Genomic DNA, 17012 nt, shown 5'->3' on the forward strand with positions numbered 1-17012 from the left:
CTCTCTCTCTCTCTCGTCTCTCTCTTTCTCTGTCTCTCTCTCTCTCTCTCTCTCTCTCTCTCTCTCTCTCACACACACACACACACACACATATACACACACACACCACAAAAACATTGAACAAACTTTTTTGGGGAAAAAAAAAGCAAATTAAGTGGCCTCTTGAGAATAGCTATTAGGAACCCGTTACCACCTCTTCCTTGACTGAATTCAGCTGCTTGTTTTCAAAACATGTTTTCATAATACTCTGTGCAGTGGCTATACCCAACAGAAGAGAATTCTTATTCTGGATAAAATCTGAGCATCTTTAAAAGCAGCTGTTCTCTAAGAAACCTATTTGTTCTTTCATTCTCATATCCTTCCAAGTATCTTATCAACCATTTTCTAATTATCATGCCACAAAATTGTTATCCCTCTTAAAACAACTCAGTGGGAAGGCAAGACTCCCCATTTGTGAAAAGGGAAGTGATACAAGGGACAGAGAAATGGCAAGTAAAATACCTACTCCCTCTAGCCTCACTCCATTAGTTCTACCAAGGAGGTTTCCAGGTCTTGTTCATGCAGAGAAATATTCTTGAATCACAGGATTCTGGATATGGAGCTGAAAAGGATGTCAAAAGTCATTCAGTATATCCCCTCATTTTGGAGATGAGGAGGCTCAGAGGTTTTATGTGGTCTGTCTCTACTGGTATTGCGAGACTTAATTTTTTTTCCATTCACAACCTTTTTTAGCTCAAGAAATGTTTATGAAATGTCAGGTAATATGTGTACATAAAATGAGGATACAAATCAAACATTTACTGATCATAAATCACAGTTTCTCAACCCTCGCATACCGTTATGAGACCCCATATGGAGTCACAACCCACAGATTAATAATCTTTGGTATAGATAAGTAAGTGGAGGATCCACAATTTGGATGCTGCTTTCTTCCTTGGGCTTGGAAAAAACAAATGTTATTGGTACTCATTAAGCTTAGTTTTATGCAATCACCATCAGTCATAGGGAGGTGAGGTCAGGAAACCATGGATTTCTAGCTTGGCCCCCCATTGAGCAGTTACTCTCATGACTATCCAGGACAAAACATCTGACTTCTTGGAGCCAGTTTCTTTATTATTTAAATCAAGATAATTATACACTCTACATTGTCAGGAGAAAAGCATTTTGTTGACCTTAAGACATCATAGAAATAAGAGTTATTTTCAGAACATGGAGTTGGGGCTTTTATCACACAACACTGTAAACATTTGTCTTCATTTTAGCTGGCAGCCCAGTGGATAGAGTGCTGGGCCTAGAGTCTGGAGGACCTATCCAGTTATTAGCTATCATCCTGAGGCATGCCTGCCTCAGTTTCCTTAACTGTCAATTGGGGATAATTATAACTTAGGTTATCAGGATATATTTGTTTAACAAAAGGTGCTTATTAGTGCTTGACACATAGTAAGTGCTATATAAATGCTTCTTTCCTTCCCTTCCACTTGAGTTGAGGGCAACAGTCCCTAGAGCAGGAATAAGTCTTAACCTTGCTGTTAACTTGTTTCCTTTATTCAATATGATTTATTATTTCCTTTGTAGTTCTAGGTATTGTGTCTACATTTTTGATCCCTGGCCAAAGGGTCCATGCCAAAAAAGATGAAAAATCACAATCTGGAGCAATCTCTGGCCCACCCCTTACATAAGGAAATCAGATTGGAGACTTATCCATGGTCACACACATGATGAACCTTGAGGCCATGTTATTTTTAAACCCCATTTTTAGTCATAATACTTGTCCTATAAAATGATATCACTCCCAGATTTTATGATATCATCAATTGTTTGATTAGCCGATGGAACGGATATCTTAAGCAGGGGAAGCTGGGAGCCTCAGTACACTTGTGCCTTCCAGAGACCAAAGGTTGGGGACCAAGAAGCCTGGGAGGGAGGGACACCCCCCCCAAGGGGATGATGTCCCAAAGAGGATGGGACCCACCCTTGTAATCAGGGTTTGCTGCTTCTTCCAGACCTTACGGATTTAAAACTACATGATATTTCAGGCTTCATCCTACATCTCAGGCCTATGTAATTCGTTTTTACATTTTTGTCAAGAAGTTTCATGTATCAATGGCCCCTGCTGTCTTGATCTTGTGGCAGACCCTACTTATGGCATGTCCCTGGCTCTGGAATTCTTTTCAAATTCTGCTCTATTGGCTAAGCTTAAGAACTTGCTGTTTGCTAAGATATATGTGGAAACATCCAGGCAAGGCCCTAATCAGACTGTCACTGGGGTTTCTATGTTGTGGTCCTATTGTTCCAGGAAAATGCCTACTATGTTATTCTGAGGGCCATTCAGTATCAACTGTATTTTGCTTTGGTCATATCTTTTCTTGACTCGTTGGAGGCCTTGATTCACAAGGAGGCTATGAAGGTCTACCAGTTTTTTCTCTATATCATGTCAACATGGGGTCCCATAAACTCAGTGGAAGCTTGCTATATATCCATTCTGTCTTCTGGTGGTCTCCCTCTGTGCTGGCGTTTCCCAGGGCCAATGTCACCCTGAATGCTTGGATTATTCCACAGTTTCAGCTTCCTGTTGGTGCATGGAAACTTGGAGGAGAGAGTCAGACGCTGCCATTTGGGGACCTGGGAAGTGTCCTTGAACAAACCCAGAAAGATTAAGGAGGAGAAGAGTAAGCCCCAAAACAACTGTTGTCAGAATTTAATCCATGAACTTAAGAGCACTTTTGTTGTGTTCTTCATATGGTGTCTCTCCAATACATTCCCTTTCATTAAAATAATCAAAATGGCCAAGTGTAAAACCAAGTCAGGGGATACCTCTAGTTTCTCTGTCAGTGGAGTTTAAAACCCCAAGCATTGACTAAATTGGTGCAATCAAACCATTTCTTGCTCTTATATCTTAGCAGATAAAAACAAAATCTTTACGAAATGAGTGTTCTTTCTCATAAGAAATTCTTAAATATCAGAATGACAAAGGCACCCAGTCTCCAATGGTTATTATAAGGATTTGTTACTTTTACTCTCTTGGGGGTAGATGCTATCTCTGGCCTCCCTTTCATATACATAACCTGCTTGTTCAAGTGCAGTGGCCTAATAATACACAGTTTGCTTTGGGCTTTCTTACATTTGTGCCAAATAGTCCAGGACCACTTCTTTTTTTTAATTAAATATAATTTTCAAATTAATAAGGATTATTGTTTTACCTTCCTGCCTCTGTTCATTATGGAAAAAAATGCATAACAAACATGCATAGTCGAGCAAAAGAGATCCTCACATGGTCTTTGTCTAAAAATGAGTTTCTCTTTCTGTGTTGAGTCTATCATCTCTCTGTTGGGAAGCAGGTAGCATTCTTCATCACTGGGCCTTTGGTCCATTCCTGTTCACAGGACATCATACCATATCATTTCCAGCAATCCCCTGTCTCGTTGCCATCCAGTTAACTTTCCCATCTTATTTGCAATGGGGTGGAATAGATGAACAGGCAAATAAATAAACAGGGGTGTTTCATGGGTCACTCTGAGTGCTTACAGAGAATTAGCCACAGAGGAGAGGAGGAAGGGGAAACCTTGTAAGGGGCTAATGACCCAGGTTACTCCTGGCCAATCATTTACCAGATAGGCTGAACAAAGAAAAAAGGCACAGTAGCATGCAATTAAGAGAGGGAAAATGTTGACCTATTTTTTTCCCTGGGTTTTAGGGATCAACCTGTACAATCTGACTATGGATCAATTAATCTCCTTGTCTACTTTTCCACTAACAATCTTGACCTCATTTTCCATTGTTTGCTTCCCTGAATTAATTTGGAGACTAATTCTATTGATTTAATAACACCAATCCATGAGAAATTTAAAAGTGACAGTTATACAGTCAGTTAAAAGTCCCTGCCACAAAAGCTTACATTATTAGCTTTTTGCGAACTGAGTTAATTTGGAGGGAGAGTACAGCTGAAAGCTATGCAGTCAGTTATGATGGGCATTGAAGTAGATACTCCAACCAAGAAGTAGCATGTCCATAGCACTGAAACACTTTCATTTTAAAAGTGAATCCCATGTGGACTCCATAAAGGTAAGTAGAAAGAACACAGCAGTGAGACTACATGCTGTGCGATATATTTATAGTGACCAAGCTCCGTCTGGAGAAGAACTGATTAATGTACCTCCCTTGCCCCCCAACCTGGCAGAGCTAGGGAACTATAGGTATGGTATATAGCATGTATCGTCAGACATGGCTGCTAAGTGTTGGTTTTTCAGGGCTTTTTTCCCTCTTTCTCTTTTTAATCATTGTTATAAAGGATGGCTTGCTGGAGGAGAGCAGGACTGTGTCCCGAAATGAAGATGATCTAAATACAAAATGGACTAGGGGTATTGTATCCCTTTAATAAGTCACTCCAGCACCGACAGATATTACTTTGCTTCTGGTGGACCAAAATTTAACAACATTCTATGTCATCAGTTCTTCTACCTTGGCAGTGATTTTAGGGGACTTAGTGATAAATAGTATGTCCCCTGAGAATTGCCCATGGTCTCTCAGAAGTGCACAGAGAATATCAGAGAATATGTTCTATGTGTTTGCGTATGGGGCAGGGGAGATGACGGGAGTGGTAGGTAGTAAAGACCAGCTTTCCCAATACCAGGGCAGGTAACATTTGAGTCTGCACTTCATGTGGGAAGCCTTGATTAATTCCTTACCCCCTTGACCTCAGTATGCTGGAGAAGGACTGCACTCCTTATCCACAGCCCTGGGATACAGCTTAGAAGGGACACCAACAAGTCAAAGAGCATCTAGAAGAATGAGACCAGTATAGTGAGGGGAAATTTCTGTTGGAAGGAATTCGGAATGCTTAGAATGACAATGGGAAGAGAAGGCCTAGCCAGGGAGATAACTGTCTTCAAAGTATTTATAAATGTTGTGCTGTGGAAAGGAGGGGAGGGACTTGTTTGGTTGATCCTAGAGTCTAGAAGGAAGCCATTCTCTCTTTGGAAAACAGCTAAATAAATTGTGGCTGATGAATATGACAAAATAAATTTGTGCTATAAGAAACAGTGATGAATTATAACAGCAACAACAAGACTATATGATGATCAATTCTGATGCACGTGGTTCTCTTCAACAATGAGATGATTCAAATCAGTTCCACTTGTTCAGTGATGAAGAGAGCCGTCTATACTCAGAGAGCAGACCATGGGAACTGAGTGTGGAACACAACATGCCATTCTTACTCTCTCTGTTATTGTTTGCTTACATTTGGTTTTCTTTCTCAGTTTTTCTTTTCCTTCCTTCTTGATCTGATTTTTCTTGTGCAGCAAGATCACTGTATAAATATGTCTACATATATTGGATTTAGCATATATTTTAACATAAAAAAAGAAACAGGGATGAGAGGCAGCCTAGTGTAGTGAGTAGGGAGCTGTCTTCAAGGTCAGGAAGGGTTCAAGTACTATCTCTGATATAGATTGGCTCTGTGACTCTGGGAAAGTCCTTTAGCCTCTTAGTGTTCTAAGCCAGAATCATTTGGGGTTTTTATTTAAACCAAGTAGGGAAAGTAAAGCAAAAAACAAAACAAAACAAGTGTCTGGTTTAGAGTAGAATGTGTTGTTTCCAGAGGTCATGGCCATAATTCCCCTTTACTGCTAGTGTTTAAGAGAAGGCTGCAGGACCACCTGTCTCTGAGCTTGTAGGACATTCTTGTTCAAATACAGTTTGGGCCAAGTGCTTCTATGAGGCTTTCCAAGTCTGACATTAGGTGAAATCTTAGTACTTATTTCTGCACAGTATAATTTTCCCCCATATCTGATCATATCCAAATTTAAAATGAAATAAATACTAGGAACTAGTCACATGGGCACGTGGAGCTTCCAAATTACATTCATTAAGGCATTGTTCCATTATAGTGAGTAATCCCCTGGTACCCTAGGAAAATGAAAGTTCAGTGAACAATTGAGTGAATAGCACCCCAGAAACCTGAATTCTGACTATAGAAAGAGTTTCCTGTTATCAAAGGGAATCGAGATATGGGCCAGGCCTGCGTCGAGGATAATTACACTTTGATGAAAAGAAACAGAATTCACCTTGATCGGAATCATGTCAGCAATTATCCACTATAATGCAGAATAACTGTCCTTTTGCCTTTGTGCTGATAAATTTCACTTGCTTTTCACATATATTTTCAAATTCCTGAAAAACTGTATACTAACAAACAGTGAGCTTGTCATTTAACTTTCACTTAAGAGGTGACAAAATCTCCTGCTAGACTGTTAGCTCTCTTTAGTCTTTGTGCTTTCAGGTCTTTCCTCCAGAGCCAAATGCCCTCTTCCTTAACCCTCCCAGTCAGATGGCTGTCAAAATACCTCTCTCTCAATAGAGAATAGCTAAATAAAGCTTGCTTTATGAATGTGATGCAATAAATTTGGCACTAGAAGAAAAAATGATGGGAGAGTTTGTCTTCAAAACCAGGAAGACAGTGGGTTCAAGTACCATCTCTGACATATACTGGCTAGGGCCTTCACACTCTAGGTCAGAGGTATCAAACACAACACTAAAGTAATGCATAATTGGGAAATATTTAACAAAAGATTTTATTATTATTAAAAAATTTACTTTCAAATCTCCCTCTTTTCTAGTCTCTCCTAACCCAATGAGAAGGTGAGCAATCTAACACCTATTATGTTTGCAAAGTCATGCAGCAATAGGAAATACCCAATAAACTAAATGAACATAGAATACAATATAGATAATATGTTATTTTAAAAGTAAGTCAATAGTTGACCTGCAGGAACCTCTATGTAACTGGTTAGTGGCCTCTATTTCTTTTGGTGGTTCATACCATTCTTCTAGGCAACTTTGGAACATTCAGTGTTGTACCGCACTGTTCTAGGAAGATTTGGATGATACACCAGCACATACTGTGTATTATGTGTGTGTATGCATATGTATATATGTATATATATATATAAAATTCATCCATATACACAGATAGTATAATGCATGTATATTATAATAGCGTGTGCATACACTCTATCCTGTGTGTCTGACTGTATTTCTTTGTCTATCGGAGCTTTCTTTCTCTTCCCCATCCTATCTATTGATCTGTCAATTTATTATCTATCGATCTATCTATTCATTATGTATGTCTTTGACTATCCATCCTCTCTCTTTCTCATCCATCCATGCATCTGTCTATCCACTTACCCATCCTCTCTATAGTTCTTTGTCTATCCATCTTATCTCTTTTTCTTTCTTCTCCCCGTTCATTCATCTATCCATCCTATCTGTTATTTTCATCTACCTATCTTTCTATTTATTGATCAGTCTGTTGATAGTGATCTCTTCTCCCCATTCATCCATACTCTCTATTATCTATTTATCTGTCTATCTGATTTCTTTTTCTTTCTACCTTTCTTACCTAGTCTGTTTCTTTTTTTTTCCTATCTTTTTTTCTCTCTTTCCTCACTCCATCCTCTCTCTGTCTCTGAGTCTTTCTCTCTCTTTCTGTCTGGTGATCCATCTCTCTTTCATCCATCCATAGATCCATTGTATCTGTCTGTCTGACTGTCTTTTCATATCTATCTGTCTGTCCATCTTAATCTCATGGAAAACTGGGAGATGAGGCATTATGCTAAAATAATTGCAGGATTAGTAGTTGGATCAGAGAATGCATGGAAGAAGAAAGGTGAAATTCAAGACTGGAAAAGTAGTAAGGGACTAGGCTCTGAAGAAGGTTTATGTTTGATTTTGGAGGTGATAGGGATCTAATCGAGCTACCTAGGGGATGGAGTCGAGCTGGGTTGACATAGTCAGATTTATGCTTTTTCAAAATCATATTGGCAGCTTAGTGGAGGATGGTTTGAAGTGGGAGGAGACAACGCAGGGGGATTGCTTAGAAAGCTACTGCAATAGTCCAGGTAAGAGATGATGAGAACCTGGGCAGAGACAGTGGCTTTATCCAGACACAAGAGATGTTATAGAAGTGGAAAGGACAATATTTGGGATTAGACTGGATACATGGGGTGAGTAAGAGTGATAAGTTGAGGATGACACCATGGTTGTAAGCCTGAGTGACTATGAGGAAGGTTGCTTCTCAACAGTAATAGGGAAGTACTGAAGGGAATGAAAGGGAGATTTATTTGTTTGTGTATATGCATTCTCCACAAGGCAGCAAGGTGGCACTGCAGTGGATAGAGCATTGAGCTTGGAGTTACAGTAACTGCCTCTTGAAATATTAAAATATAGTTATAAAAATATATGTAGATAGATGCTCATAGAACTGTAACATTGAAAGGAACCTTTCAGATCATCTAGTCCATATTTGTAGAGGAAAAAAGTGAAGGGATCTGACTTGTCTAAGGGCACTGTGCTAACAAGTGAAAAAGCAAGGAGTAGAATAACTCCCAGTCTCTTTCTTTCTGCATGTGTAGTATATTTGTCTAGTTTGGGAGATGGTAACTGCTGTCTCTATGTGAGGTAGTGAATAAGATTTGTGCAGTATTTGCAAATTGCAAATTGTCCTTTGAATTTAGTAATTATGATCAACACAGTGACCCACCAAAGTTTCGAGGACTCATGATAAAACATGCTGCCCACCTCCAGATAAGAGAGCTGATGGACTCAAAGTGCCGACTGAAGCATTTTTTTCTTTATTTTTTCTCTCATTTGTTTGTTTGTTTTTTGAGAACATGGCTAATGTGGAAATGTGTTTTGTATAACTTCATATTTATAATGAGTTTTGTTCTTCATACCTTTTCAATGGATGGGGAAAGGAAAAGGAATAGAATCTGGAACTGAAAATAAAATAAAGCAGAATGGAAAAATAAAGTGCATAAACATGAAAAAAATGTCCTTTGATAGACAGAAATGGGTCTCAGTTTACCTCTCTGCAAAATAAAGAGGTTGGCCTAGATTGTTTCTAAGATCTTTTGATCTTTAAGATTCTGTGGTGCTATGGGTCTGTGACTTATTGACTTATTGATGTCCACTGGCATCTGTGACTCCCTGTGGCTCAATGGTGGTCCATGGCCTTTGCTCAAATTCACAGATGCTCAACAGCAAGCCACATTCACTCCTGAAGAGCAGCTACTGCTCTTGCTGCTGCTGCTGCTGCAATTTCCAGGTGTTTTTCCTAGTAAGTCACCTTGCAACTTTGATAATCCAGAAAACAAACAAAAACATTAAAAAAGTAGGATGTTAGCAGTATGGATGAGGTGTTGACTTTGCAGCAGTGGTCGAAACCAGATATGCCAATTGGCAACTCCAGGGGCATGGCATTGATCATGATTAAAAAAAAAAAAAAAACAAAAACAAAAAAACAAAACCCTGGATCAAAAGCCACCTGTCAGCCAGCACCGACTTATTTCTCTCCTCCCCCTATATCACATTCTAGCCAACCTCCTAATAATCACTGAGATCAGCCTTCCACAGCCCTTGTACCACAACAATTCTGGGAGGGAAGCAGTATGAGAAAATGAGGCCCAGAAGGGTGATGTCATTTACTCTGGGTTACATGATGAATATGTCTAGGAGCCCACATTCAAACCCAGGCTTCCTGACTCTGGATTCAGTATTCTTTCTACTAGACCATGCTGCCTCCCAAAGTTCATTTCCTCAAGGCTGCTAATGACTTCACTTCAATAGAATCTCCTTTCATTCATGTCATTCGGTGTTCAATGGAAACTTTGCTTCACTTTCATGGGAAAATGAATTGTCCTTCTTGGTGAAGGACAATTGGACAATTGCCACCCCACCCCCACCCCTGAAACAGCATACCTTATTATTCTCTTTGTGAGACCACTGTGGTCTCACACTCCAATCACCAGTGAAGTCATGTGGCCCGCTTCTTCCCAGTGCTTCTTTCTGTGCTGGAATTCAGTTGCCGATCGGGTTACCATTTTGGATTCGTAAATGGCCTCCTAATTCCCATTTCATGCCCAGTGCTCTGTCTCTTGTTGGTTCTCCAGGACTGTCAGAACGTATTTACTGAACTCTACTTTTATCCCCTTCTCCCCAGTACTTCAGCAATGCTCTTTGTCTACTGCTCTGTATTCTGTTCACTGCTCACCCCTACCAACAGGGCCCCAGCTGTAATATGTAAAATAGGTAACTCATCTATGGTAAAGCACACATTCTGGCTTCATAGCATTACAAATATCTTAAGTCCATCTATTTAAAGGAGTAATCAGAAAGGAAAAAAGGAACACAAATGGCAAACTATCTTGAAGTGAGTTCAAAGTATACAAATACCATTTGGGCAAACCTTCTCTGGGGGGGGGGGGGGCTTATCTAGTTCCATTTCTAGCACTTATTGGCTATCTTTTAAAACCATGGGAAATCTAGGCTTGTTTTTCACACTATGGAAAAAGAAAAGCTATCTTATCTGTCTTTTTTTCTCTCTCATGCTTTTTCCTGCTAGAGATCTGTCTCAAAACCATTTTTTTCTTTTTTAGAGACATTTCTGTCAGTAGCTGAATATACAGTTGACCCCCTAAATTTCAGTAGTATTTTACACACACACACACACCCCCCCACACACAAACAAAATGGTGTTCTGGCAAATGAGGTTTTCTATAGAATGTAAGAATGCGGTCTCACAGAGGGCTATAAAATAGGCTTGGAATACAAGTCACCGAAAGGCAGACCTGTTCTTGGAAAAAGGCAATTGGCTGTTTCGGGAAGAAATTAGGTATTCAGTGAATTCAGTAAATAAATATCATACAGACTAGCTCTATGCTCATCTACTGAATATTATTCAGATCAATATTTGATGAGAAGGTATCAAAGGAAATAGATTACCACCAAGGAGCCCCTGCTGGGTTTTGATTGAAGTTAATGAAGCAGACATATTAGTGCACAGAAATTGCTAAGAGTATTAGGTAGTTGTCCTCTCTCCTGCTAACAACAGCAACTCAAAGTGGCAGTTGACAGTGCCTGGCATTTAGGAACAATTAGAAAAAATACATCTCTTTCAGAATCAGAATAGTAAAATGTGGCTTCAGAAACAGAAATCTTATTCATAGGTGCTAGCTTGAATCGGTAATGATAAAAGGAACAAGCGACCTTCCTACTTTGCCAATGGAAGTATCTGCTTCATTGTGTTCAGGAGATGTAATAAAAGAGAAAGTAGTGGATATTTTACCAAATACCTTAACTTAGAAAAGAATATCAAAAATGAAATTTGCCAAAAAGTTAGAGGTAGTTTACCACAGTGGATAGAGAGCTGGACTCAGTCAGGAAGACCTAGTTTTAAATTGTGCCACTGATAGAAGTCCCTTTGTGAGCCGCAGAAACGATCTACTAAGTCACAGATGGATCGAAATCTGGATTCGGAGGAGGGATTTCCCGTACTGGATGTCTTTTCATTCTGACTGCATCACAGATGCTCAACACGGTCACAACTTGTAAATATATTCACAAATGACTTGTCATCACTCAGTGTTGTTAAGCTGACATTATGGTATCACTCATTTCCCAGATGTTTCACTTATGTAAATCAACGAACATGTGTTTTATTGGAAGGGACCCTGGTCAAGTCTGTCTCTTTAACTGGAGTTTCCTGATCATTGAAGAGAGGGTAATGATAACTTTTGTTGCCCCCATAAGATTGTTTCAAGAAATGTACAGTTGAATTCCTTTAACACATTATAGAAAAATGTGAATTAAATTTTTATAAAGGAACTAAGACTTATCATGATTTGCATATAGATAGTAGGGAGCAGAGCCGTTATTTATACTCATGACTTTTTTTTGCCTGTTTATTTTTTTTATTTGAAAAAAAAAACAGTAAGAAAAAAGAAAACAGAAAAGAAATACAAAACAAAATAAAGCAAAACAGAAGGGAACATTGCCATGTGCCCAGCAGAACATCAGGGAGGATTCAAAATATATAATAACAAATTACCAGTTCAAGAAAATATATTAGTAGACGAAATTATATTCATGAATGACCACTTTTTCTTTACTTGCTTGTAAATTGTTCTTTAGTTCTCCGTTGCACATCTTATTTACTCTATTATTTTTCCCCTTTTCATCTCCTCCACCACTTCCAAGCAAGCTACATTTAAGAAAAGATATTTATGTATATATATAGATATATACATACACACACACACCCATACCCATACCCACTCTACATATACACACATGTCTTTCCTATCCTTGCTACCTCTTTAATTAAATTCTGCTCCATAGCTTGCCTTGCTATTACTTAACCTCCCACCATCCCACCCAAAGATCCCTTCCTTGCCTTCTTCCTTCACCTTTTGCTTCCCTATCTACTCATCCCTCCCCCCTTATTTCTTTATAGATTTTGGAGGGTGCTGTCCCCTTAATGTATAGGGGTGTGTGTGTGTGTGTGTGTGTGTGTGTGTGTGTGTGTGTATATATGTATATAGTTGCTTATTGAACCCATTCCTGATGTGAGTAGATTTTTAGAATTATCAGCCCTCCACTCCCTCTAATGCCTCTTATGTCTATTGTTCCTCTGCATTTCGTTTATATAACATGACTGTTTTTTTTATCTTAACTCTGCCATTCTTTCTTTTGAGCTATGCTATTTCTGATGTGAATCTTCCATATATATAAACATAAATAATTTGTCCAAGTTTAAACAGTTTATCCACATTCAGTTCCTTAAAACTGATCTTTCATATTGGCACTTATATGTTACATTTTCTGTTAACTTTGGGTTTGGTTGATAGAAAGTCCTGAAAATTTGCAAGTTCATTGAATGTCCATTTTTTTCTCATTCAGAATTGTAGATAATTTTGCTGAATATGATATTTTTGGTCACAGGCCTAGTTCTTTTGACTGTCAGTAGATATGATTCCAGGATCTGTGGTCTTTTATTGTAGCTGTTGATGAGTCTTGTACAATTCTAGTTGTAGCTCCAGCATATTTGAATTGTTTTTTCTTGTTTCTTGTAAAATTTTCTCTTTGATCTGTGGTTAGAAATTTGGCAATAATACTCCTGTATGCATTATACAAAGGATCTCTTTGAGGTGGTGATTGGTGGAATTTTTCTGTTTTTACTTTCCCCTCATATTCTATCAATCCAGGACAATTTTCTTGGATTATTTCCTGCATTATTGTGTCAACATTCTCTTTTGGTCACAATTTTCTGGCAATCCAATTATTCTTATATTTTTTCTTCTTGATCTGTTCTCCACAGCTATTCTTTTTTCTTATGTTTTATAATCTGTTCTATTTACTCATTCTTTATAATCTCTTTTGTTATTTCTTGTTATTCATAACTTCACTGGATTCCCCTTACCAAATTCTAATTTTTAAAGCATTATTTTCATCTCTGAGACTCTATACCTCTTTTTCTAGTTGATTTTTTTTTCACTTTTAAATTTTTTATTTTCATGTTATAGAGGGTTTTCTTTTTGCTTTGTTTTGTTTTTAAAACATTAGGACAGAGGTTGAGGAGCAATGACTCCCATTGCTATTTTGATGACATAGTTAGATTCCAGATTCACATTTCCAGGTACCAAGAGTCCCCACAAAAAAACACAATCAAATTCAGCTTTTTCTCTACTGAACACAGCAATGCCCATTGGTATCTCTGAAGTGTAATCACATCTTAGGTCGGTACTTCTCAAGGTAAAACAGCTGTTTGGAATTGAATGCTCCCCTTCTTTTTTGTCAGATAAATTGAACTGCATCTTCATACTTCATTCCACATTCAATTAAAGCAAGTGCAACCAGCACAGGTGCCCTTCCCAGCCCTGCAACACAGCAACCCGGCTCTTCTCGAAATTTGTTTTTTAATCGACTTAGCCAATCATCTACGATCTGATTAGGAGGTGAAGCTCCATCATCAAATGGCCAGTCTAGAACCTGGATTCCTTCTTTTTCAACTGGAGCTTTATCATATGTAGCATCACAAACGCAAACCAAAGTTGTCACACCATACTTCTTAAGTTCCTCTGTGAACTTGTTGAGTGTTGAATTGGTAGGATTGTGGGTAATCAGAAAACGCATGTTCTCATAAGAGATCTCCACAGGGGCTGGACGGTTCATTATGGCAGACAAAAAAGTGTATAAGTGTGAGAGTGTGTGTGTGTGTGTGTGTGTGTGTGTGTGTGTGTGTGTGTGTGTATCAAAGAGAGTGAGAAAAGGAGGGGGACAGCTGGTATGTATGGGTGTGTGTTTGATGAGGAAGAGATGGGAAAATGGGGGGAAAATCAATTGGGGTTTTTTTTTCATAAGTTTCTTGTTTTTCTTGGATGGTTTTTATTTTTTTCTTTAGTTTTTCTTCATTGTCTCTCATTTGATTTTTTTGAATTCTTTTTTGAGTTCTTGTATAAATTCTCTCTGGCAAGGAGCAATTTCGCATTACTCCTTGGGGTAGAAGATTTTATTTTTACTAAAGTGTCCTCCTCTGAAGAGGAACCTTGGTCTTCCCTGTTCTTATAATATGTTTTAATGACGGAGTTCTTTCTTCTTTGCCAATTCAATTTTTTATAAGAGGTTATAGTGTAAAAACCTCAAATCGTGGAGTGAGGAGATGGTACCTCAAGCTTCCCTTTAGCTCTGTACTCTGATCAGGAACCCCCAAACCAAGAGCTCCCTCCTCCTGCAAGTGCCCACAGCCTGCAGCATCCCTGTCCCATTGCTTCTGCACTAACCGGGTGCTGGTTCCTTCTTGCCTGCCCCCCTCCAACACTTCTCAGCCAATCAGTTGAGGTTCACTCAGTCTTCTGGGACTTGAACCCTGATTCCATTAACAATCCAGGAGGTAAAAGTCTCTGTGGTTCTTGCTGAGGCTTCAGCTACACCCAGCTAGCCCAAGAGGTTCCCACTTGATGTTTCTGCAAAGCTATCCCAGAAGTGTTTTCACTTCAGACACGTTAATCCCCAGCCCAGAGTCTTTCTTCAGATCTTCTCGGGTTGTATCTGGAACACCTCTGTTCTAACTCAAGTCTTGATTTTTCACTATGTTTGCTTTGAAGTACAAATTTGTTCAATTTGGGGGAAATCAGGAGAACTTGAAATTTACCAACTTATTTTGCCATCCTCTCAGAATGCTACCCTCTAGACTTCTATCTCACAATCCAGCGCTCTTTCCATTTATTCCATCATGCTATTGGAACAAGTTTCTGCCCTGAGACCTTCCCTACAGGTGGCCATCCTGTTCTCAAACTCTTCTTTATTGATTCCCTGAAGCCACATCTAGATTATGCAGCAGATAATTTAAACTATTCTAAGTGCTCAGCCTCTGCTGTAAATAAACCAGGGTAGAATCTTCAGTGCAAAGTAGGTGCATATGTCCCCACATTCAGAATCCAGCTCATGTCCAAGTGATTTGTAGTCAGCATGCTAGCTTGACTGAATCATGAGAGAATAGTATAGTGCATGGGAAGACATGTTTATGGGAAGAATATGTTCAGCAGGAAGAGGTTTCTTCAATCCCATTTATGGAAAGCCATCACAGAATCACAGCAATAAAGAGGAGATGGCTTGATAGGCAAAGCATGCCTCCATATGGGCATTCTTCATTTTATATGCTTAATTTATCACACTATTTAAAGTTTCTTGAAGATAGTTTATAATTAAAGCTTGTCCCCTAATAAAAAGAAAGAAAAAGATAGTGCAGATGAAGTGTGCAAATAAACTGATACCTTCCTAGTGAAATGGTTTCCAAGCACACACTAAATGCGACAAAAGAAGCTTGGCTAGCTCTGCTCTGGAGAACCATAAAGTTATATCTGGTCGGAGCAAGAAAGGGTTTGGCATAGAGGACCTATAAATATAGGAACTGGATGAGTCCTTCATAGTCATCTCATTCAACTGTTTCATTTAATAGATACTAGTAACATTTTATCACTGAAACCCCCTAAGATATCTTGGGGTTTATGGGCTAGATTTCATTCTTAAGGACCACGCCTTAAACCCAAATCACTCTTGATTCACATTGACCAACCATAGATCTGAGACCAATCCTTCCTTGATCATTGTTCAGGCCTGGATTGGCTCAGAGTCAACATAAATAGCAGTTGTTTTGATTTTGGCCAGAAAGCCTAAGGGTCTCCCCCATTCCCAGATGGTTGTTTTTTGACTAGGTAATAGAGGTCATTCTCTGCCTCACTTCTTACCTAGCCATAATCACTAAATGGACATTACTTCAGTCAAACTAAAACCTGTTCAAGATCTTAGCTTAAAAAGGCCAAAGTCTCGCATTGTATTCAGGGCCATTTCCAGTCGTCCTGATCTATAAGTGGCCACTGGACCCCAGATGGTTCAGGAAGAAAAAGTGAAGCAGGTTACCTTGCACATCCCTCTCTCACTTCATGTCATGGCATCCCCTCCTTGATGTCCTGGTCCTCTTTGAGAACAGAGGACAAACAACAACAGATGTTGTGGAAATAGCTCAGTTAGGAGTCAAGAGATTTCATTTTGAGTTTCCTACCATTACTTAGCGGGCTTCAGGTAAATTATTTCCCTCTCTGGCTATAAAGTATTGGTATTGGTCTAGATAGTTTTTTCCAGTTTTAAAGTTCTATGATTAAGATTAAACTTAGCCAACATTTATGATGAATTAAATCTTCATTTAACTTTTTTCTGATTAAAATTTAAACTTCTGTGATGAATATTTAACTTTCTATGATGATATCAAGGAAACTGAGTGTTGGGGGGGGGTCAGGGCCCCAATTCCTGACTGGAACAGGCCTTATGTGACCAGCACTGCCTGTCCACCTGAAATAGCAAAGACTATGAGCAGTGAGGGGCGAGAGCCAGGGTGCTTTGAGACTCCATTTATTATAAATACCGCAGGTGCTTTTATCATCTTGGTGCTTGTTTCTAGTTATTATTTAATACAAAATCGCATTCTAGCCTTTAGTAGGTACATGCTTCTCTATAGGAAGCTACACGTAGATATGTTGTGTACATTCCTTTCCTAATAAGGATATTCTAGGTACTCCCCTCTAAGGTCTTGCATGCCTCCCCTGGGAACTGCCACATTGCTTCTTTGGGTGGGACCCCCTTCCTCTCAGCGCCATCTTGTTCACCCTTACAAAGCTACC

At 39.0% G+C, this 17012-nt stretch overlaps 1 long non-coding RNA gene and 1 pseudogene across 1 annotated transcript in view; one reads left to right on the top strand and one right to left on the bottom strand.

The window, feature by feature from the left end:
* The window catches only part of LOC141548535 (uncharacterized), a 240185-nt gene that overhangs the window by 65289 nt on the left and 157884 nt on the right, over positions 1 to 17012 (top strand). The gene's annotated exons all lie outside the window — the stretch shown is intronic.
* On the bottom strand, positions 13328 to 14160 carry LOC141548381 (protein tyrosine phosphatase type IVA 2 pseudogene; annotated as a pseudogene).

Source organism: Sminthopsis crassicaudata, chromosome X (assembly GCF_048593235.1).
Source record: "Sminthopsis crassicaudata isolate SCR6 chromosome X, ASM4859323v1, whole genome shotgun sequence".
NCBI classification, from domain to species: domain Eukaryota; kingdom Metazoa; phylum Chordata; class Mammalia; order Dasyuromorphia; family Dasyuridae; genus Sminthopsis; species Sminthopsis crassicaudata.